The 22,840-nt window shown below is 34.9% G+C and overlaps 1 protein-coding gene across 33 annotated transcripts in view; it reads right to left on the bottom strand.

The window, feature by feature from the left end:
• Window positions 1-22,840, bottom strand: part of RBFOX1 (RNA binding fox-1 homolog 1) — an 861,472-nt gene that overhangs the window by 195,304 nt on the left and 643,328 nt on the right. Inside the window, exon 1 of one of the 33 annotated variants that reach the window (XM_040574393.1) lies at window positions 20,009-20,029. The exons of 31 other annotated variants lie outside the window; for them this stretch is intronic. The gene's annotated coding sequence lies outside the window, so the exon portion shown is untranslated. Of the gene's footprint in view, window positions 1-10,609; window positions 10,770-20,008; window positions 20,030-22,840 lie in introns of those variants that run through there. One more of the 33 variants, XM_040574390.1, reaches the window with a different exon arrangement.

The raw sequence follows: 22,840 nt of genomic DNA, 5'->3' as shown, positions 1-22,840 counted from the left end.
GTTTATGTGCCCCGTTTCCTAAAATGGGGTGCATAAATTACTCAGTCATTAGTATGATCTCTTTTTACTTACTGTTACAGAATTATGGGATATAACTATAATTTTTATATAGACAGGAGGAATATAACTGCTGGCAACAGTTGCTACCAGAGGTCTCCAAAGTGGGGATATGATATCCAGCCTACAGGAACACAAGCATTGGAGAGCTGAAAACAACAGATCCGTGGCTAATAAAAGATGAGCAGATATTGGAACTGTTCAAAACCATTTTAGTTGCAACAAAGAAAAAACATCTAACGTAAAATGCACCATCTCTTCCAACGTATATCAGATGCTCCACATACAGTGGATGTTGATCTGACAGGAAACTGCAGACTATTTAAGAAAAATCAATTTGTAAAAGCATGTTAAAAATATATATGTAAAGTAGAGCTACATGTACTCTAGAATAAGGAGGAAGAAGTCATCAATATCAATATCATGTTCCCTGGCAATCATGCACCATATTTTTCCTGGCAAATAACTTGAGATGTCGATTATTTGACCCCCTAAAAAGGGAGCAAAGGGAGCAGTGCACAACAGCAGAGAAAAGCAGGAAGATAACGGAATTGTGCACACAACAACTTCAACTGTTGTATTATTATGGAGGGTCATTCTCTGATAGTTTATTGTCTTTTTCTTTGTCTTTGTAAATATTAAGCCTGAACTACTAATAGCTCTTTGATTAGACTGTTAAGATTTCAAGTGCACTACTTAAATGCTTCTACTCTAACTTAGAGACCTCCTGAGACAGATACGTGTTCTGTGCATTTAGTAATGTACACTGGTTTTATCCTCCACTAACTCGAGTTTCACAACGTTAGAAATACACCTGATAAAACAAAATAGTGAATGATCAAGGAGCAGAATTCTGCCATTATTATGTTTTTGAAGTGGATACTGTTTTTATATTTTATCAGAACAATAAGACAGCTGGTGGAGCAAATGCAAGCTACTGCATATACTGTCACAATAATGGAATAAGTTATATTAAGCTTCAGACACACCAGCTGACTGACAGTGAGTCTAGAAAAGAGGTGGTCTCAGTGGATTGTGGAAACACCCACAGGAGATTGTATTAGAGCCCCAGTAGGGAGTGTATTAGGAATACCTTAAATTGATTTTTGGAGATATAGATGGCTCTCAGAGGCCAAGAGTCTCTTCTCTAATGCGTTGGGTAGATCCAATACAGGTTCAAGAAGCATTTGGAGAACGCTTTCATACACATGGTCTGATTTTTTGGGTGGTCCTCTGGGGACCCAGGAGTTGGACTCTATGATCCTTGTGGGTCCCTTCCAACAGATAATCCATGATTCTATGATTCTATTTTTTTTCCTCAACTGTACATCCTCACATTGTCCATTTGTGGTATGCATAAAAAGTAGAGCTTTTTTTTTTTTTTTTTTTTTTGCATGAAGATCTATTGTTAAAGCACTCAGAAACAAAAAATTAAGAATATGACTGCTCATTTACTTGGAATATCTTTCACTGGGCACATGTTACACCAGTTCTCCAAAGACTATTGGCTCAGTTGGCAGACCAAATTTATTTTGGTTTAGACCAACACATTTCTCACGTGCCTGTATCCAGGCACAAGAAACTTTTATTCAGCCTATCACAGAAGAAAAATTCTTTACATCAGCCTTACAGTCGTATAGTTGAATGCCAGAATTATATCCCCAAAGCCCTGCTATCTTCAGGAAACTTTCAAAGGACGGGGTTGAAGAACAATTTTTGCCTATAGCTTTCACACTGCCAAATCTCTCAAATTTCCCACAACCTAAACAATAACCAAAAAAGTCCCTCAGGAAAGAAACAAAACCAATGCACAAGGAAGCAAAATAAATACACTTACCTTCTACTGTTCTATGTAAAGAAGTATATAAAAAGTCTTATTAGAACTACTGAAACCAAGTAATTTTTTCAAAGTATTCAGGAAAAAGGCAACAAGCATTTACAGATGTGATTATCTTCCATTCAGACACCCTGCTAAAATCTGATGTTTTCTATCATCATAAAGAAATAGATTCATTGCTGATGGGAAATTGAAACCTTGATGTCTCTGTGAACAAAATTGTTAGGATAGCCATGCTGACTGTATAAACTTTTCTGTTTTCTTAGGCTGGCTCTTCAAAAAGTAATCCCTCTTTAACAATGCTTTGTGCTTAGGACTTTTTAATGAAGTAATATTCTAAATAGTAAATATGCGTTTCCCTCTCTCTCTTCAACACCAAACAACAAACATAGTATGTCAGAGAAGGGATAAAAATGGACTGTCAGACAAAAAAGGTTTACTTTTACATACAGGGAAATTCAAAATTCATAAAAGAACTTAGATGCTTTTAAGGAAAGACCTCAGAAAGGAGCAAAGGGGATGAAGTTGATATGGAGAAGCAGTTACACTTTTTAAAAGAAAAAAAACTCCCAGATGTCATATGGATATTACATTTTATACTTTACATCAGTACCTATCTGCAGAAGACGAAGGTAAAATCTTTGCAAAAAGCATATTATCTCTTACCTACTTATTATTCAGTCTTTGCCCCTGAAATATCTGATAGTAGTCAATTTTGAAGAAGAATGCTTGACCAGAAGAACAAAAGACACACTCTAAAATACAAGCAATGGGGTTGCTACAATTTTACTTTAAATAGCTAAATCCCAACAAAAAATTTGATAAATTAACATTTCGATGGTTGTTAAACTATACTATAATATTCAAGCAAGAAAAATATCCTTGACACTTTCTAGAAATTTCAATATTCTCATATAAACAGAATAATGTTTTGCAATAACTATCAGAATAACTTCTGCCTTACATTGTCAATGTTGCTTTCTTATTTGGGGTTTTGTTTCTCTTTTTACATATATCCACTTCCACAAGCAAACCATAGATAATTTCAGGAAGAATAAAGTATTGAATAGTGTATCCAATTATGTATCCCAGCTTATTTAAAGAGAAAGAAAAAAAAGAAGTAAATGTAGTGCTAGAATTCTCAGACATTCTAACAAAGCTAGAATTAATTCTCCAGTAAATAACTTACATGCTAACAGCTAGCCATTATCCAAAACCATCATCTTTGCCATTTAAGTTAGAAAGGACTTAGAATGTCCTGTGCAGGACACGTGATGTTCCAAACACAGTTCTGAGCTGTCCTGATTTGCATTTATACTAGCACAGTATGTATTTTTAAATAGGTTTTAAATATGCTAACAGGGTATATAAAAATGTACTGGAAACCACAGAATTACCCATGAACTTCTTCCTCTTCTTCCCTTTATTTAATAATGCCATAGTTCAGTGATAATATTGTAGAGCAGATACTGTTTCTGAAAAATGGTCCCAGTCATCCAGTTTCTAACTGCCCACACCAACCACTGCACTGCGCACTCACAGGTACCAGCCCTGTGAATGCATATAGGTGAACAAGACTGGGAAACTGACTTAGCTTAAATTAACCCAAAAGCAAACAGGCTAGCTTCACCCAGATGATTTTCAGGATTTGGTTCAATGAACACCTATCAGGTACAAGGAAGGGTGGGACTTCCTTAGTCATTTGCAGTGACATCTTTTTTCTCCTTACAGGTGAATGAGGTATAGGCTCCGATTTTCCCACTCTCCCCAGAAAGCAGCTATGCAAGAGACTAATTGGACATACAAAAGAAGATTCAGTTGGCCTTTTGCAGAGGTCTTTCTACTACAGGACAAAAAAAAAAAAAAAGAAAAAAAAACAGTGCTAGAGATGCTTTGGTTTGCTGTAACTTCAGATGTGCTCAAAAGAATAGTAATTCTCTAGAATTTGATTATAAATATATTCCAGTATTACTGAAAATACAAGCAATGGTTAGTCAGTCGTATCATTTTTGGATTCATTGAAGCCTTCCCTCCCTCCCCATCCCCAAAACTGCAGTAAAATGAATGCCACAGACCTGATTTTGCTGAGGTACAGCCTGGGGCCCAATGACAGAACTGCTCATTGCACTGGGATTTGTAAAAGCCTTTCATCAGAAATGAGACCCTTAGAAGACCTGACACCCAAGTCCAATCACGTACGCTAAAGTCTGACCATTAAAGAAGATGCACAAACAAAGGTCACTGATTGTCCTAATCTGTATTAATTGTGGTACTTCAGCATGAAACAATTCAATTTCACCCTTAGAGACCAAACTAAGTTTTCTCATGGTGAAATTACCAAAGCAGGCTTTCCCCCCTCTTACCAGTTTCCACATTTTTATCCTAAAACCACAGACGAGGCAAATAAAACATCCCAATGCTATTTAAACAGTCACTGTAAAACAAGGAGCTGCACTTTGAAGGAACTATAACATCGATGTGCTAACAGATGATTCACTGACATATATGGAAAAGAAACTACACGTCAATACCATACATCTCAGGAATTTGGAGTGCCTGCAACCATAAATAGAGCTGTGCTTCAGTTGTGATTTCCTCTGGTTCTGGACATGTTCTAGGGCAGGTTCGATCTGAAACACGCTCTGTGGTCTTTGTCTTTTTGTACTCGATGCACCTGGGTATCGTTTCCAGTGATTGCAGAAGAGGAGACTGCCTGCCCATAGCTTTCATCCTGACACAGCCTGAGGACATGGACAGGTTACCTGGAACTGGAAGTCACTCTGATGTGCCTCCACCTAAACTTGTGATCCCACAGCATGCCTCAGGAGAAATGTTGTACTTCATTACACCAGGTAGGCCTTGAAATATAGAAGTTTACCTTTTAGATAAATACTATCTTTAAGTTTTAAAGCCCTAAAATAGTGTTTTGTTCTATCACAATTAATAGCTCATTAGATTAAATATATATATATATATATATATATATATATATATTGCCATTATAACTCTGGAAATTTAAAATTTCAACTGTTTCAACAGAATTTCAGGAAGTCAAAGAACCTCCTTTTCTTATGAAAATGGCACAGAAAAAAAAAAAGGAACTGAAAACTGTTGTTCAGTGTCCTTTAAAAGATTAATTGGTCATATTTCACTTATTACTAAAGTACACTAATTACAAAAATAAACAAAGCAGACTTCAAAGGCCTAGCTATCAAGCAGTGTTATGGCTGTGGAAGAGAGATGGCCTAACAGGCAGTAGCTTAGAGCAACATATGAAGAGACTATATACATCTCTACGGTTCTGTATTTAGTACCTTTAAAAAAAATGAAAAAAAATCAGAAATAGTTCTGAAAGGCATTTTTGTGCTTACGGCTTAATGATACCAGAAGCTCAGCAGCTTCTATATTGTATGATTTATCTCATTTTTAAAGTTTAAAATTTGCCACATAGAAAAGGGAACACAAACTAACATACATCAGAACATAGTTTATTCATCTGACTTCCATTTCCCTAATGAGAAGACAAGTGTTATTACTTGGCTTGCTTATGGAAACGTATGGGGTACATTTTGCATGCATATTCATATTAAAAATATGATAGCACAATGCAGGCAAAATGTAAATACTGAATGATAACAGAGTTCCTCTTCATCAAAAGCCTCCTGCAAAATGGGATCCATAACAGAATTCAGTAACAGCTTGGATTTCTTCATGATCAGGCCAATGCTTCCAAGGATTTGACACAAGAATTTTTGGCTTGAGCACCTTCTATCAGGGATGTGTTTTTTGTTTTTTTTTTCCTATATAGCTGGCAGCTTCATACAAGAACACAACAGTATGGGAAATGAAAAACAAAGAACAGTGATTTTGGAGTGACCTACTGTTACTGTTCTATCCACTTTTGCCAGGCAAGCGGAAAGAGACATAAGCACACCAATGGAATTTGTTCATACTTTGCACTTCTCTGAAATAAACAAAAGCATTGAAAATATCATTCTGACACAGAGCTAAGCCATCTTGGTTGTTTTTAAGAGAAGATGTGTGCTTGAAAATGTACCTACAAAATCCATGATACACTTTTAACAAATTCCAGAACCTATGACACTGTGCCTATGTTTTATGACATCAGTATATCAAGATGCATTTATCTAGCTAAAAGTGTCTACTATGTATAAGCCAATCTCCCAACAATCTAAAAGCAGAAAATTTTGTGCAATTTTGTTTGTTCTTGTCCTACAGGATCAAATCAGACAGGCAACTGTGATTGCAGGTGACAATTTTGATGTTTCTGTCACTCTCACCAGGATGAACAGATGAAGTTAGAGCCAACACTTAGCTACTATGTGTTTTCCTACATTTTTAGCACTCTACTTCAATTTGTTAATGCATGTTAAGATATAACCTGCTCATATTATATCCTGTAAAATACATAAGTAAAAAACAAACAAAAACCACTTTATCATCAGCAAAATTAACCCCAACAACTGAAAGGCGATAAAGAAATTGTAAGGATAAACAGAGATTGTTAGATAAACCTTGAAATAACTACAGATGCCACCTCTTTTGTACCTTACTCCTCAACCAATCTCCTGAACTAAGGAGATGTGCTTGTTAGCTGCCACCTTTGTGTTTCTGCACTTGAACTAGCAATTGTAACTTGATGGTAACCTTATTTACAGTGCCTGTAACACAAACGTAGCTTTAACACCTACCTCACTGGTAGGCTCCATAAAGTCAAGAAATTGCAGTTGAAACACTATGCAATATATATGCATTGTACTTGATGCATGCTGTGAATCCTAGAAAAGGACACTTAATTCACTGACATCAAAAAGCAAACCCAAGTCAACTTGCTGTTGGACATTTTGAGACTGTATGTCACTAAAGAGGTCTTTTTAATCCATTATTATAGTTTCTTTAAAACTAATGAATTACAAAATTGAGGAACTCTGGCAATAAAGAATACAATGCTAAGTATTTTAAATATTTAAAATAAAATTCATAAATGCTAAGGAATGTAGACTTCAGGGTGAATATTCTGCATCATACCAATAAAATACGTGCCAACTAATACTTGATATGTTTTACAGGTGCGTCAAAATAAAATACACATTTTATGAATTTTTTACTCAGGCACATCTTATTCTTCATTGTCATTGATACTTGGAAAAGTTACTTTCCTTATCACCTTCTCATTGATGCTGTTCTCATTTGTAAACATATTGCATCATCACCTCTGAAGTACTACATCAGTTACCTGCCGCCAGGATTGCAATTTAAATAATGCAAAGAGAAAATAGGGTCTACTTGCTTATTGATGCAGAGTGAAAATTGTCAGCAATGTTAGTTCGGGTTACATGCACACAATGATAAAGATGAGACCTGTTTGTTTCATTATTTTGTTTTCATCTTTCAGTATTCTGTTTCACACTGTTTTCTATTTTTAAAAATTCTCATTGCAATGTTTTAATAGGAACACCAAACAACATTAAAATAGCACTAGAAGCTGAACACTGTTATTAGATAAAACCGGCTCTAATGCATTAGGAGGTGTTGAGTTAATAGGAAAACAGCTTTGATTCACTAGCCCCTGTCTAACACTACTACAACAGAAGTAAAAAGGCAGTAGGCAACTCCCCTCTAATCACCTCCTGTTAGCTGCAACTATAGGCAAATTGCTAGTGAGGATTAAGTGGGGAGACTATCACAGGATCAGTGTCAAGCAGAAAAAAGACTCAATTTGTAAGCAATCATGACTCCCTAATCACTTCCCTAAGAGCTTTAGGAATTACTAACAGTAGTCTTTAGAACTGTGGACACATCATAAATACCGACCTATAGAAATAAGGAAGCTCTTTTTATCATGAGATGTGATTGTGATAGATGGATAGAACAGTTAAGTACATAAATAATAAAGCAATTGAAGACTGAAGAATAATAAATAATTCATCCTCACAAACGCTGTACATTCTTGAGATTACCAAGATTTAGATACATGTGTCTCAACACTGAATTCAAACTGAGATAAGCTAAGACTTGCATGGTTTGGAGGCAGACTTACAGACAAATCTGTCACCGTTACAATATGGTGAAAGTGCCCATACTACAGCAATACTGCTCCACATGAGCGCTACGAGAGATCCTACCAATTACATATTTTCAAGCAGTTGTTACAGATTAATTTCCTGTCAATTACTTTATTTCCAGTTATTTTTATAGATAGATTTTCTTCTAGAAAGCTCAGAAGTCATAACAGTATCTGTAAGTGTTCTGTTTCATTTTAAAAAATAGTTTAAAATACTAACAAAAGGAAAAATGCAAATATAGAAAAAAATCTTACTGATACTGATATTGGCTTCAAGTTTTTATGTATTGTAACACTACATTAGATTACAAAATTCAATAAAGACTACATGCACTAGCTTCATAACGCCTGACAAATCTATAATTGCTGTGGTGAAAATTCAACATGCTCAATAAATGATACCAGTTTAGCATTTTAGAGATCACAAAGTTTTATTCTTCCTTTGTAGTCTGAGTTTGCAAGACCATTGGCTCAACTGCTCAATCAAAAAATTACATTTCCCTCTATTCTTTAACATGACCTAATTTTCTGGTATCAAAAGGAACAAAATTAATATTCAGCCATTCTTAAAAAAAAAAGACTATTTTAGCATAAGGCATTTTTCAAAGCTACTATTACAGTAGCTAATTGTCAAAATAAGGCATTAGTTGACACAGACGTGTCAGGCTATTACTCAGCAACAACAGATGAAAAGATAAAATATCACATACAAGTATCCGAGTGGGACTGGACTCGGAATATTTGTTTTCATGTTTAAATGTTTCAGCATTATATGGGAGTAATTCTGTTATAAAATCAAAAGTAGAACATATATTTAAAAATAAAAGGCATTATCACCAATAGTGGTTTAAGAATAATAAGCCACAACAGTTTCAATGTTTTTATTTCACTAAATATCAGTGTTCATGCATATCAAAACTTGGGATCACTAACATTAATGGAATAAAAAACAATTAAGGCCCAGTAATCAATGACAATTTCTTCTACTACCGTACTGATAACTTACAGGTTTTAACAATAAATAGCCAAAATAAAAAGCACTGCTCACAGGTTTTCCATGCATCTCAAACCTGAGCTGGAAACTGTATTTTTGTAACAACGTTGTAAACTACCAGGAACTAAATAGGTCCTTCCACGGTAAGGTAAGAATTCCCAATAGGCACCCATCAAAAATTAAGAATGATGATGTGTGTGCCACTTAAGACCTCATATGGAATACTAAACATAATAAAATACATTGAATTCTGACATGGCATTATATTAGCTTGTTTACAGTATATATTTTTAAAGAGTGACATGAAAAAGTACATAAAATTTATAAAATATTCCCTTTCAGCTAAATGCTTGAAGACGTATGTTCGGAATGCCTGCATGTACACTGCTTTTGTTATTAGGTAGGAAATCTTTTGTCTCTCTTGTAACAATGCTTTTAAATCACAAGAGAAAAATAAGAAAACAAATTCAGGAAAAAAAAAAAAAAAGAAAACCAGTTCTTATATGTATATTATAAGAATACCCAAAAGCTATACTGTATTCCTTGTTTTCTCATCACTTGACAAGTACAGCACAAATTAGAAAAAAAGTAGATCACCCCATCCTGTCTCCACTAAAAAGACACAAATCCAGCTTTCTTGTTGCATTACCTTGTCTGCTCCTTTCACAGAAGTACCAATTGCATGTATACATACACATGTAAATGTATAGTTATATTTATGAAAATTACTTGGTACTAATTAACCACTTAATTAAGAAGTATATATATGCTGCAATATGTTTCAAGACAGGAAATTCTTGGGTATCTCGTATTATACTGTGAATTAACAACAGCAAATTTCTTAATCCTGCCATGTTAATTTGAAATAAAAAAAAAAATGCATTGCACAGTATTATAACATGCTACCTTCATAAAACCAATCAAATCTAGACATCTGAAATCCAAATGGAACTCCCACATCACATATTTCCTTTATATAGACTGGACACATGACCTGGTCAGCGAATCAAAAGCGAGAACCACAAGGTATCACATGCACGTGTAAACATCATTAGCTCCCATTGCATCAAATTTCGGCTCCAATGTCCTCAGCTGGCATGAAACTCCCCCACTAAAAATACTACTGATCTATTAACGGTAGTTTTATCATATTTATTCCATGAAAATCGTAAAACTTAATGATATATTTGTGATTGCAATACAAAAACTGTTTACAGTCTAATGAGTCTTGTAAAAGTCTTGTGTAAGGAAAAAGGAAAAAAACACGAGCATCACCAAAAAAAAGAAAAAGTAGCTTGTCCAATTACCTATTATTAACTCCCATTTCCGATCAATTTGCACCCTCTCTATGCAATCAAGGGCCAATTTTAATTAGTTTGAATAATAAGAAAGAATGTTTATCTGCCCATGCAGTGCAGTACCCTCTAGAACTAGCAGACAGACACTGCAACACATTTTTTGCCTCCTAGGTCAGCATTAGCTATAGTTTTAGCAGTTGTAGCTAAAGGCAACTATACTTGTAATCAAGCGTCAAAGGGATGTTTTTGCTTTCTCTCCTTTTTTATTTTTTTATTTTTATTTTTTCCTCTTGTTGCTGCTTCCTGGCTGAATCCCCTGTTTTAATATACAAACTCACCCCACTGTGAAGTAAGCCCTTGCAGGGTTGGATAGCCACGAGAATGTTAGTGGCTAGTGGTTAGCTCCATGGGGAAAAAAAAAAAAAAAAAAAAAAAAAGAGGAAAAAAAGAAATAGAAAAGCTTTTTTAAAAAAGGCAAAGCATCAGGGGTATGCGTAAGAGAAGGGAAAAGGGATGGAAAATTAATAATCCAACAGGCAGGCTCCCTCAGTGTTATTAATCATGCTATTTCTCACAAGCCAGAGAGCTGAGATTTGCACATGGGAGGGGAACGTACACTATTGGCCAACAAGCTCATTCCTATACATCTCAGCCAATCCTTTTTTTTTTTTTTTATCCTCCCCTCTTTTCTCCACCCTCCTCCCCCCCCTCCCCCCGCCCCCCCAACCCTCGCCTTAAGGTACAAATATATCTGAGAAGCAGTTACAAAACCCTCGAAGATGAAAAATCATGCTCCCAGGCTAGGCAATGCTTGGTCCAGTTAATGCACTATAAACTTTATTTGAGCTGACTTCTCATTTGATCCCCTTGTGACAGGGTCAGTGAACGGCAAGCAATTCCATCCCAAATCATGCCATAATCGAATTGCTGCCTATTTCCCGAACCTATAATGAAAAAGGCAACCGAAATAATGCAGGTAATGTTGGCAGCCTCCCCTTGCTGTCGTACATTATTACTGCTGATTGCTTGCCTCCATTTCCCCTGTACTCTAACAATGAATATATTTCACAGCTCACTTGCTTTACTGTGTGGGTGGTATGGCATAGACACCTACATGATATGAAAGAAAATCTAAAACAATAGGGTTTTGTTTCTGTGCACAGCACCTAACAGGCTGCTGGTAGGAAAGGCAATTTTGTCAAACTGCTACAGGAAAAAAACAGAAGACTAGTGAGGCTTAAACAAGACTTTGGGCAAAACCGCTACCAACTTCTCTTTATCTATTTAACCCCAGCTTCACCTGATCGTCTACAGAATAATTCAAGCAGTTATTGGCAGTCCTCAAAAAAATTAAATTACACAGCTGTTTCTAAAAGATTATTTTAAAGTCAAGGTTTCCTAGAAAAAAAAATATATACAAGAAAACACAACACTTTTCGATAGAAAGTATTTCATTACCAATGTACACATCCTGCAAAATACATATATTAACAGCCTGAAACATATGCTGAGAACTAGCTCCATTAGAAACAGGAGAATCTCTACCAATTCACTGATTTATTACAACTACTGAAGCAAAATATGCAATTCCTGTTCTCACTTCTACCCACCCTGTAATGTGAACAGGGCATATGCCAGAGGAAGAACTGCACGATTCAGATTATAGCCAGTCTGCTTACTGCTCCTGTCCACTAGCAGCCTAGAGCATAACTCCCTCTTGAAAATACAACATAGAACTGTGTAAAGCAGGTAATAATCACGAGGTAATTACATTTTCAAATGACATAAATTAACTGCAATTGTGAGGAATATTCCCTTTGATCTGCTTGATGGCATAAACCTGACCGTTTATATAACCCTTTACTTTGAATCTTACTTTAGAAGAGTTTGAAGCATGAAGCACAGCAAGAGAAGTCTTATGTAATGAACAAAAACTATATTTAATAAGGACAAAGCAATATTCAAGTGCATTTACCTTAAAAAGTGCCTGCAATGAAAGCCAATGTGTGTAACTGAGCTACATCAGCATCCTATGCAAAACCCAAAAAACTGACAGCTTTGAACTTTTGTAAAAGGCTAGGTTCAAACCCAAACTGCCAGCTAATCCATCACTGATACCAGGGCAAAGCATAAACCAGTCCAGATGTGAAACTCAGACCAGCTTTTATTCTGACACATAGAAACATTTCAGTGCAAACACATTAATTTTATCTTAAATCAGCATCAAATGTTTGGATCAAATTACTTATCATACCAACATAAAGAGGAGAAAAAATTAAAAATATCACAGATGGAACACAATGAAAATTCAAACAATATCTGAAATTATATAAAGTAAGTTTCTATTACATTAGCACCTTCGATAATATTTACAAGACTGAACATTATGGTTTACAGCAGTAGACTTAAAAAAGCAGAGATTTCCAAAAGAAAGTGACTTTCAAAACACATATTTTAATTTTATCTGGATTATAATTGTTAATGAAAGATGTTTTCATTAATTGGCCGGTACCCTCATTTCATTACCTCAGACAAGAGAAACAGGGACTGTAAGTAGGCATTGTAATTTTAAAGTAATGCAATCCCTCATAAGACTAGAATACAATATGAATATTTCACTATCTGAATGACTCTAATTTTTCACTTACTGCTCAGGCAGAACTGATTGCAGACAGCATTTTATTTATTTATTTATTTTCAGATGCATGGGTTCAAAAGTGCATGCCAACATATGGACATAGAGTAATTCTTTAAAAACTCAGCACTGGAGGCTATGAAGAGCAGATCTTATACATAAAAAAAGATCAATATAAAGAAAAAATTGTTCTAGATGTAATTGAAGTCATACATTTTTACACGACTTCTGCTATACACCCAATTACTGCTATTTATCAAACAGCAGACAACGTTGAACCTGGCAGCATAAAAAACAAATTTTACTAAGTCAGGGGAAAAAAAAAGAAAAAAATCATCAGAAAAGGAAGGAAAAAAGATACAAATAATAAATAATTCAATATTCCTGAGGAAAGCTCTTGCAGAAAAGGCCTGACTGATTCAAACATCAGACGTGAGGCTGACAAGAGATATATCGATTTAGACAATTCTATCATTATTATTCCAGCCTGAGTCCTTCAGAAAAGCTGTTCTTTTTGCCCCTGTTTTTATTGCTGTAACTAACAACCTTTTCTCTTATACCTTCCTCTCTTTGAACTTGAGCTCGTTACAACTTTAATCTCAGTCTGGGCAAAAAAAAAAAAAAAAAGAAATCCTAGTCTCATTTAGTTGAAATGTAAGATCGGTTTTCTTAAGACACAACAGTGGAAAATATTTGCTTTATATACATGTGACTTTAGGGCTTCCTTAAATTAGGTCAAGTGCTTCTTGAAGTTTCTAATTATAAGAACAGGCCTTTGACTCAGGATTAAATACAAGCAAGACAGCACTGTTTACCTCCAATTTCACTTTGCTAGACGCATACCCTTTACCAAATTTATTACTGACTGCTTCTAAGTTTACATTACGTATGTGGATATACTATAGCAAAATTAACCTAGTTTTTTACTTTGTTTTCCCTACCTAAACAGGACTATACCACTGTAGATGTTGCCTAAAAAAAAATCCTTGCGGGTCAATGCAAATCACTAAAATGAAGCCATATAATTACTGAAAGAAAGCATTCCTCCATTACACATTCTGTGAGCAGAAGTATTTCTTTGCTGTTCGATGTGTTAATTACAAGCAGATAGGATATGCCACAGAAAATTAACAGTCTCGCAAAGACATCAGAGGTAAACACACAAAACAGGAGCTGCTTAAGGGCCAGGAGAGCAAGTCAATTTTGAAGAAAGATAAAAGAACTGTCATGTATATGATTGCCTATGAAAGAGAAGAGGGCAATCCTGCCTTGTTATCATCAGTTAATTAGGCACTACAGTCAGGCATGCATACACTGCAACACATTTGCCATGGTAATCAAATGTATTATTCAAATGTGAAACAAAACAAAAGCAACTGCAATTCTGACAAGGAAGAATACAATCTCCCCACACAAAGGTGCTGAATTAACTTTATACGAGAGTTAAAAGAAAGCTCAGGAATATGTTATATTAGCTTGTTCCAACAGCATACCCCTTTAATTCAGACTTAAATTCCACTTCTAAAGCAAATACTCTTTTCCAAACTTGATTCACATGCAATGTGATGACCTTTGCAAGCAACAATGAGGGTAATAAAAAATAGTTGATACTGCAGTAGGATCTTGTTATGTCTTTAATATAAGTATTGCTTGGTGAGACTAATAGCATGCTCTGCCTAGGGTGCATTTATCTCTCTAGTCAAAAAGAAAAAGGAAAATAAAGCAATACAAAACATTTTCCCCATCCTGAGCTATAAGTGCAAGAAAAGAAAAAAATACTATTAACTCATCTGCAAATGATGTGATGACACTGTGATAAGAAGCCTTCTGGTCTCACTAAGGCTTTACACTCTATATTACTCTATACAACCAGCTTTTTTTTTTTTTTTTTTAATCCTCTGATACAAAATGGATGCTTTTGGTCTCCTTTTTATTAGACTGAACAAAGAATATCCAATACTTTGTTCAGCACCAAAATTAGAATAACAGCCAGGGAATGATAGGAAGCTAATGCTTTCCAATTTCTTAGTATTAAACTTCTACATTACGTAATTCTCAATTCTTCTATGTTTCCTTTACACAAGTAAAGATCAGCAAGAAAAATCCCACTGGACTTCTTCCAATTTAGCTAAACTCTATCTCCCTAAGGTGGTGACTCTTCATATAAAATGCATGCTCCCTGCTATGAATAAGAAAAGGTAGAGCAGGGTAGACCTCCTCATTCAAGTTTATAGAAACGTAAGAGTTGAGAGAGGGGAATGCCAATTAATTGATGCTGTTCCCTGTCTGACTGAATAAGATGGGGAATGACCTGAGAACAGCAGGCACAATGAGACATACACACTCTAACATCTCTTCTCCCCATGTGCGTGGGGTCTCAGAATTATCATTGCACGTCAATGCTCCCAGGTCTTCCAGAACAAATGTGGCAAAGGAGCACCTGAAATTGTGGTAATTTCCCCCAGCTTTATAATCCCCTACCTCCTCTCTTCTCACAGCATGGAAGCAAACAACCAAGGATAGGGACTATTCAAACCAGCACAACCACTACTGCCTCTAATCTGTCAAAGTTACAATCTCATAAACCTGGACTAAAAAGCAGACAGTAGGATGTCTTGGGTGCTTTTGCAAGACTAGAATTTATACTTTATACTTTCCATAATAATTTATAGTAATTTATATAATAATTCATATTATATGATCTTATACTATAATAATTTACACTCTCTTGTGCCCGTGTTGCAGAATCCTCTCCAGTTCTTCAGATAAGTTTCAGCTTCCTATACCTGCATGATAACTACAGCTTTCTTGTGTTTTGCCATAAAACATTCAAAATACATTAAAGAAAAATGTTTTTGTTGGGTGTGCAGGTACTGACCAGCTTCATTGATTAAATTATTCTACAAATAGCAATAAAAAGTAATAAAAATACAAAATGATGTGGCAGGGAACTATCTATTATGTTATTATTTTGAAGACAGCTGCCATCAAAAGATATATATTCATAGTATCCACAATATTCTCTAAGTTTGACCATCTCAATCAAATACTAAAGGAGAGAACAACAGGATACAGAAGTGTCTATTCTGATCACATTAAACGAACATGGATAACTATGAAAACTTTGTACATCTGCAATCTCAACGTTTTCAACGTCCTGGCATACATACAGTAACCTGGGAGAAAGAAGTAATATTTGTTTCTTTGGCACAGAGATTTTCTGTTAGTCACTCTGTCACTTCCCATTTCAGTTAACAAAATGTTGAATGCAGCTCAACCTTGGACAAATATTACAGCTCTGCAGAGTAGAAAATGGGAGGAATTGCTTCAGAGTAAAGATTTAACACAAAAACAGATCTGCAAGAAATTCCTCAAACTTTAGACATATGTTGTGGTGAGAAAACATAACATTATATATGCCTTATTTTTCTATTATTGTTTCAGAAATGCCTAGAATTTAATTTTTATCCAAAAAGCATAATATCAAAGAAAATACAAATGAAACAAAACAAAATTAACTTGAGACAATTCAGCTTTCTTGTGTTGAAAACAAATGAGCTTCACTATTTTTCCTTCTAAATCAATGAAAATACTTACTCTGACAACAGATAGAAGACAACTACTAAATTAGTTAAACATTCATCTTGCTAATACAACAAGCATGTTTGCACAATCTAGGAACGTACGTCTTCAGGTCAACACACAAAACATCTGGATAGATGAGTGGTGTGGGTACATACCAAAAAGTTAATATTCTGCAAAATTAACTCAATTTATTCCTGTTTATATTTTACTGTATTTACAACTGTCTGACTCGTTTAGCTGGAATTTAAATTGATAATAAAGTAATTAATTACCCTCTGAGATTCACAGTTCACTGTATTTGTTACCCATTTTGCATCCAAACTGCCTACTGTTTCGGATACTATCACTGAAACCTCTGGGACCTCTGTCAAGGATTAATAACTGCATACTCATTCTAGAAAAGCACATATATCTATTTGATATGTACAGAGAGAAATGGCTACATAAGGAAGACCAGTGGCATTCCTGTCACTCTAAAATTGTATAGAATATGTGAAATAAACCAAAAATATTTTGCCTTTCATACTATTCTACCTGGACAAAAATTAAAATAAATTGAAATAGAAAAGTCTTTCACTTTTCATCCTATAATGCAGCTTTTGCCACACACACAGGCTTCTGAGAGTTTTGGTTTTTTTTGTATCCACCTGAACTTTTTCTGATTTCTGCTGCTATCTGAAAATACCTTACGCTACACAAAAAGGTACCGAAAATGTACAATTCCCTCATTAACACACATCTGTCTCATAATTTAAACACAAACAGCCTTTTTAATTTGTTTACAATTCAGTTCTTTCACAGCTTTCAACCTCACTTTACTTTGCAGGTTTTGAGATAGGAGCACATCCTGCTCTTCCACTGAGCTACAGAGGCTCTGCCCTTCATGCAGATGCTCCAAACAGCAACAGGATTCCTCCAGCGGGGATCTGACTGTAGGACTGTGCATCACTGCCTGCCTGGGGTTACCTATGTTATCAGATAAAACCAAAATAATGCCTGCCTTTTCTCTGAATATGGAATTATTTGAAAGACAAATATGAAATATGGAACTTAAGTACGATATTTCTTCTCCCCTAAAGTAATATTTACACCTATTAATTTCAGATGAAGAGGTGACAAGCTTCTTTTTTTCCCCTTAGTTGAAAGTAAGAGTTTAGTATGCCTTTTCGTAAGGTATTCAAAATATTTAACAAAAACAAACCAGCTATTTACTACCCTAACTTTGCAATCACGTTTTTTTTAAAAACTCATCATGAATTTTTAAAAGCAGTGTACATAAACTTTTCTATCAGATAACTCTCATTTTTGACAGATTTTTATTTTAAACTTTTTTTCCTTTTTTTTTTTTTTAACTGGTATGGAAATAACTTTTTAAATCTTCCTTTCCACACACATGAGAAAATGTATCTTAAGAAACAGAACTCATTTATCAATCAGGTAAAAACAGGTAAAAAACAGGTAAAAACAGGTTAAACTTCCATACCTACATGATTCACAAATTCCCATTAAATCTCTGCAGCAAATCTTTATATGTTAAAGCTAATTTTTTCCTTTTTTGATTACATGGCAGTTTAAAAGTTCAAATAGTGTACATCTCCTTTCAGATTCTCAAAGTTGTAATATTTCTTATTGATGCACAACATAAAAACTGATTTTCAAGGATAAGGGTCAAAATGGCACCATAATATATTTTTATCAACTCAATTTAATATTTCAGATCAACTCAATTTAGTATTTCAGCCTCTTAATTTTAAGACATTGAAGTTTTATCATTTTTTTCCACACTTCAATTTGTTTGATTATTAGGCAAATACCATATCAAAGCAGTGAGACTAAAGAGAAATTTCACACTCTTAAGTTTCAATAAGGAATGCCCACCAGCAAGAAACTGAATACAATACAACCTTGAACTTCTCAGGCTCCTTTTAGTCCTAAAGGGAGCAGGTAGGTGGTGCTTAGAAAAATACGTACGTCTGGGAAGACTAAGTGCATTATGAGAAGCTTTTATTTCACATGACTATTATTTCCTGGTTATAGTAGTTTCACATGATTATTTCTTTTTTACATCAGCAGGAAAAAAAACAACACTTTGGGATTTCAACAATCTCCCTGAACGTGTAAAATAAACTAAACATGCAGTACTGTGCATTATCTTTCAATGGGATTTTGCTTCAAATGGTATGGCTATGATTATAGTATTAGCTTCTTCTCTTTTACATTTGGAACATTTTCCCCCTCTCATACCAATAAAATAAATTAAAAAAAAAAAAAAGTTATCCTCAATCCACTAAAATAAATACTTCTGTTAGATTCTGTTGCTTCAACAATGAATAAAGCAACCATGCAGGTTTATAATATCAATTCACAGGACTCTTTCTGCTTCAGTGAACTGTTACTGAAAGGTTCAGAACAAAGCTACAGGCAGATCGGACAAAGCTGCTGTAACAGGATTTACATTATATTCAGACTGATAAGACCACATCAGAGAACTGCTCGATCTTCAGTACCTTTGATTAGAATAGCACAAGGACTGTGAGTATTTTGGCTATGAGCACCTGATCACAGCATCTGTATTACAACCCACTGCCTTAAGTGTTGATCTAATCTTACAATGGTAAGATAATTTGTCTTTCCTCTTTTCCCTTTCCTCCCTCTCTGTCAAACGGATTTGGATGGCAATAAAATGGGAATGCAGGAAAGCTATAGCGATGCTGAGCACCATTATATACATGCTTTAAGAAACAAAGTACTCGTACATTAACATTTTTTGATATCTATATTTACAATAACTAAAACATTCTACATTCAAATAAGAAATTGGTACTTTTTGGTGGAGGGAGGGAGGCAGGATGAGAAAGATCACATCCGAAGGGAAGGCAAACATAATGCTCAGTAAATAATTAATTAAATACTGCCAGGTGAAGTCACTGCCATGGATTTCTTAGAAGCAAGGACTTTCTTTGTGCAGACTTAGTTGCAGCCACATTTCTGCTTAAAGTAACTGCTACATTTCAATTCTTTCTTTCCTCTTCCCATCACCACACTTATCTTTTCAATCCACGCTGATTATGCCAGGCTAACCCCACAAAGAATCTTTTTATTTCATTTTTGCGGTTAAACATTCAATAAACATTCAAACAGAAACTATTTGTGCATGGCAATAAATTCAAGGCTTTAGTTATACAAAGCACAAAGCAAAATAACATTTATAGAATTTAATGCTACCATGCGTGATTACTGCTTACTTGCTACAGGGCTAATCCCTAAAAGTTCACTGTTCAATGCAGTAGCTAAATGCAGCTAATTACAGCTAATAATTTTTTCTTGCATCCCCAACACTAGCAGATACTGGTTACACCTTTCCTGGCAACCGATACTGTACTGTCCATGATCCAGTCTTTTTTTTTTTTTTTTTTTTACTTAAATCACAGTAATACTTGAGCAACAGTTCAAAAATTAGTATTGCAATTAAAATGCACATTGCTTTTCATGTCAAAAGCACAATGGCTGAACTCACCAGGGAGGCAGGATAGAAACTGCTCTGCGCCAAGACTCTGAATTGATTCCTGCTGCTATGAGTGCTGTTTGACTGAGCATTTTGCACTGCACTGTTGTGATCAGTCACAAGTTTGGGGCTCTTATTACCTCAAGCAAACCTTGGCTTTTGGAAACAAATTTTCTTCCTGGAAAAACCTGAAACAGAGCTGACTTGTGATATACAAAGCTCCTGACTCAGCAAGACAAAAAGCAAACAAAGGAAAGAAACATCTTGACAAAAGTTACCAAAAATAAAGCATCTATGGCAACCTTGGTTGTTGGAATGAAAAGGAAATTCAAATATATTAAAACTGTAGCAGTTTGAACACATTACAAGAAAAAAAAAAAATAAATCACCCAAACAGAAAGGAGCAATGTAATAAAATACTTACATGGTTTTAACAATTATAGATTTTCTTCATTATTATTCACATACATCTTATAATGGAACTGCTTTGTGTCATAAGAAAAAGTGCATTTCTAAGAACATGAGTGATGTCACCGACAGATTTTTCATTCCCAATCTTTAGTTACTAAGAAAAGAAGTATGCTCCTAAACATGTGGGGGAAGATGTTCCTGTTGTTTCCTGTTTCTGAAATATCATTTAATGGCTGTTTTCATGACAGTGTGCACACATGTTCAAAGCAACTCGCACTTAAGCTATAAACTTTGCTTTGGCTGTATGTTCTTTGGCAGCACCTGGTGGAATTTGGATAAAACTACAATAATGCCATAAAAGAAAAGTTACTACAACTCCAGTGCTTTTTGTATGAAAAGTTCTGATGTAGTAACTTCTTAAACTACTCAGGAAACAGGAATGTCAAGTTACCATGAAAGCAGGTCGTTTCTTATATTTTACAAAACATCAATCGGTATTTTTGTAGTATCAGATACAATCATATTGCGATAACTACAATGCCCAGCTTTTCTCCTGAAATTAGTAGTCAGCTTGTTTTTCACTATTCTAGTGGGGGGAAAAAACAGTAAACACAATTTAAAAAATACAATCCATATCACAATTAAACCTGGAATAAAATTAAGATTTTGTATTTACCATAAACTTAACTGTCACTCACAGCAATAGATAAAGTAAATTGACACCTGTACACAAAAAATATATTAAAAAACATTTTAAAAAGAAATTTTAGAGAAAGCATCTTCCCACATATTTTCCTTGCCTCTGTCAAGGACTGGTAAAATCTTTTCCATTTAATCATTAGTAGACAGAAATCATTCAAAACTAAACGCAGAACAAGTAGGTAATCAGATATTATTTGCTTTTGGTGCAGAGCCTCTAAATTATAATGTCCTATCAGAAAGTATTCACATGGGGGAAAGGGAATGGGACTTCTCAAAGTAATACTGTAGGAAGTATTTAGCATATTTTGAGACGATAGCTGTCAAATTAGTCTCATTTGACATACTGTAATTAACGAAAGGGAGCCTAACATACTTATCACAGTTAGCCACTTGTATTCAAATCATGCTGTAGAGTTTTGAAGCCCAGAAACCTCTCCTTTTTTTTTTTCCTCATCCCCAAAGCACTAAAACCCAGCAACACTTACTCCAATAATAACCTTCAAAAAGCACTTGCTATTTATTTTCTTTTTATAGAGTAGAGGAATAAACTAACAAAGCAAAATTATCGACACAGATAAGATCATCTTTTACTGAAGACTTAACTTATTAAAATTTAAGTTAAAACAAAAGACAAGGTTAAGAAATACTTGTACTAATGGCCAACTGTCACCATTTTTTCCCCATCTCTTACACTGAAAACAATATAAATTCTTAGATTTATAAGACACCATCTCTACATTATTTGGTTCTGAGATGACAAACATTTTTACCAAGCTGCATTCAGAAATGCATGAGACTACTTTAGGACCACAGATACTGAATTACCTTGCCAGCCATTGCTCACCATTCCAATAAATCTCCGATACATTCATTTTACAAACAACTTATTCTGTATGCTGAAAGCTAATCCAAGATGAGATGTATGTCACTGGGTTGTCAAAAGGCCACTGGGATAGAGTATTTTGGTAAGCAGAGATATAACAATAATCCATTTTAGATTAGGTCCTAACCTTTAAATAACAAGACCACTAATTTTCTCCAACGCCTTTCAGCTGAGGACTATGAAACTCTTTACAGACATTAAGAAACTGAACTTCACAAAACCCCTGACAGGTCTGATGAAACATACGTGCATCACTTGATCCACGCCTTAAATACAGCCACCTTTCAGGTGGAGCACAGGTGCACCACGACATTCTACACCTGTTTTGCTGGAAGGAAAAACATTCATCCTCTTTAAAATAAATAATAAATTAGATTTCCAGTGTCGTGGTATTTGACTATAATGTCTCTTAACCAAAAGTAGATGCGACCTCAGCTTCCTATCGTTAATAGAAATTTCATGTAAGTCTTGCATGTTTCTCTTCTGTTGTAAGGTTTGCAAAGCTACCATTAAGGCTAGATGCTTTAACGAATAGGCCAGATTAATTTCAGATTTGTGAGCTGGTACCATGTCTCTTCAGAAAAAACTCTACATAGGTTTATGGTACGTATTCAGAATACAGTCCAATTTGCATGACTGCACGTTTCCACATGCTTCCAATATTAGAAAAAGATACCTCTTTACATTCTGTAAACCAGGATCTTGCAAGTCTGAAATAGACTTTTCAATGAACAATTTTAGGCTTTGTTGTTGTTGTTCTTGATTCAACTACCTTAAGTTATTGTTGTTTTTTTCTCCCCCTCTAACTTTTCATTGGCATTATAACCTCTTTTTCTTTAACTAAACAA

This window comes from Cygnus olor, chromosome 15 (genome assembly GCF_009769625.2).
Source record: "Cygnus olor isolate bCygOlo1 chromosome 15, bCygOlo1.pri.v2, whole genome shotgun sequence".
Taxonomy (NCBI): domain Eukaryota; kingdom Metazoa; phylum Chordata; class Aves; order Anseriformes; family Anatidae; genus Cygnus; species Cygnus olor.
The sequence above is the reverse complement of the archived record's forward strand: the minus strand, read 5'-3'. Positions and strand labels throughout refer to the sequence as shown.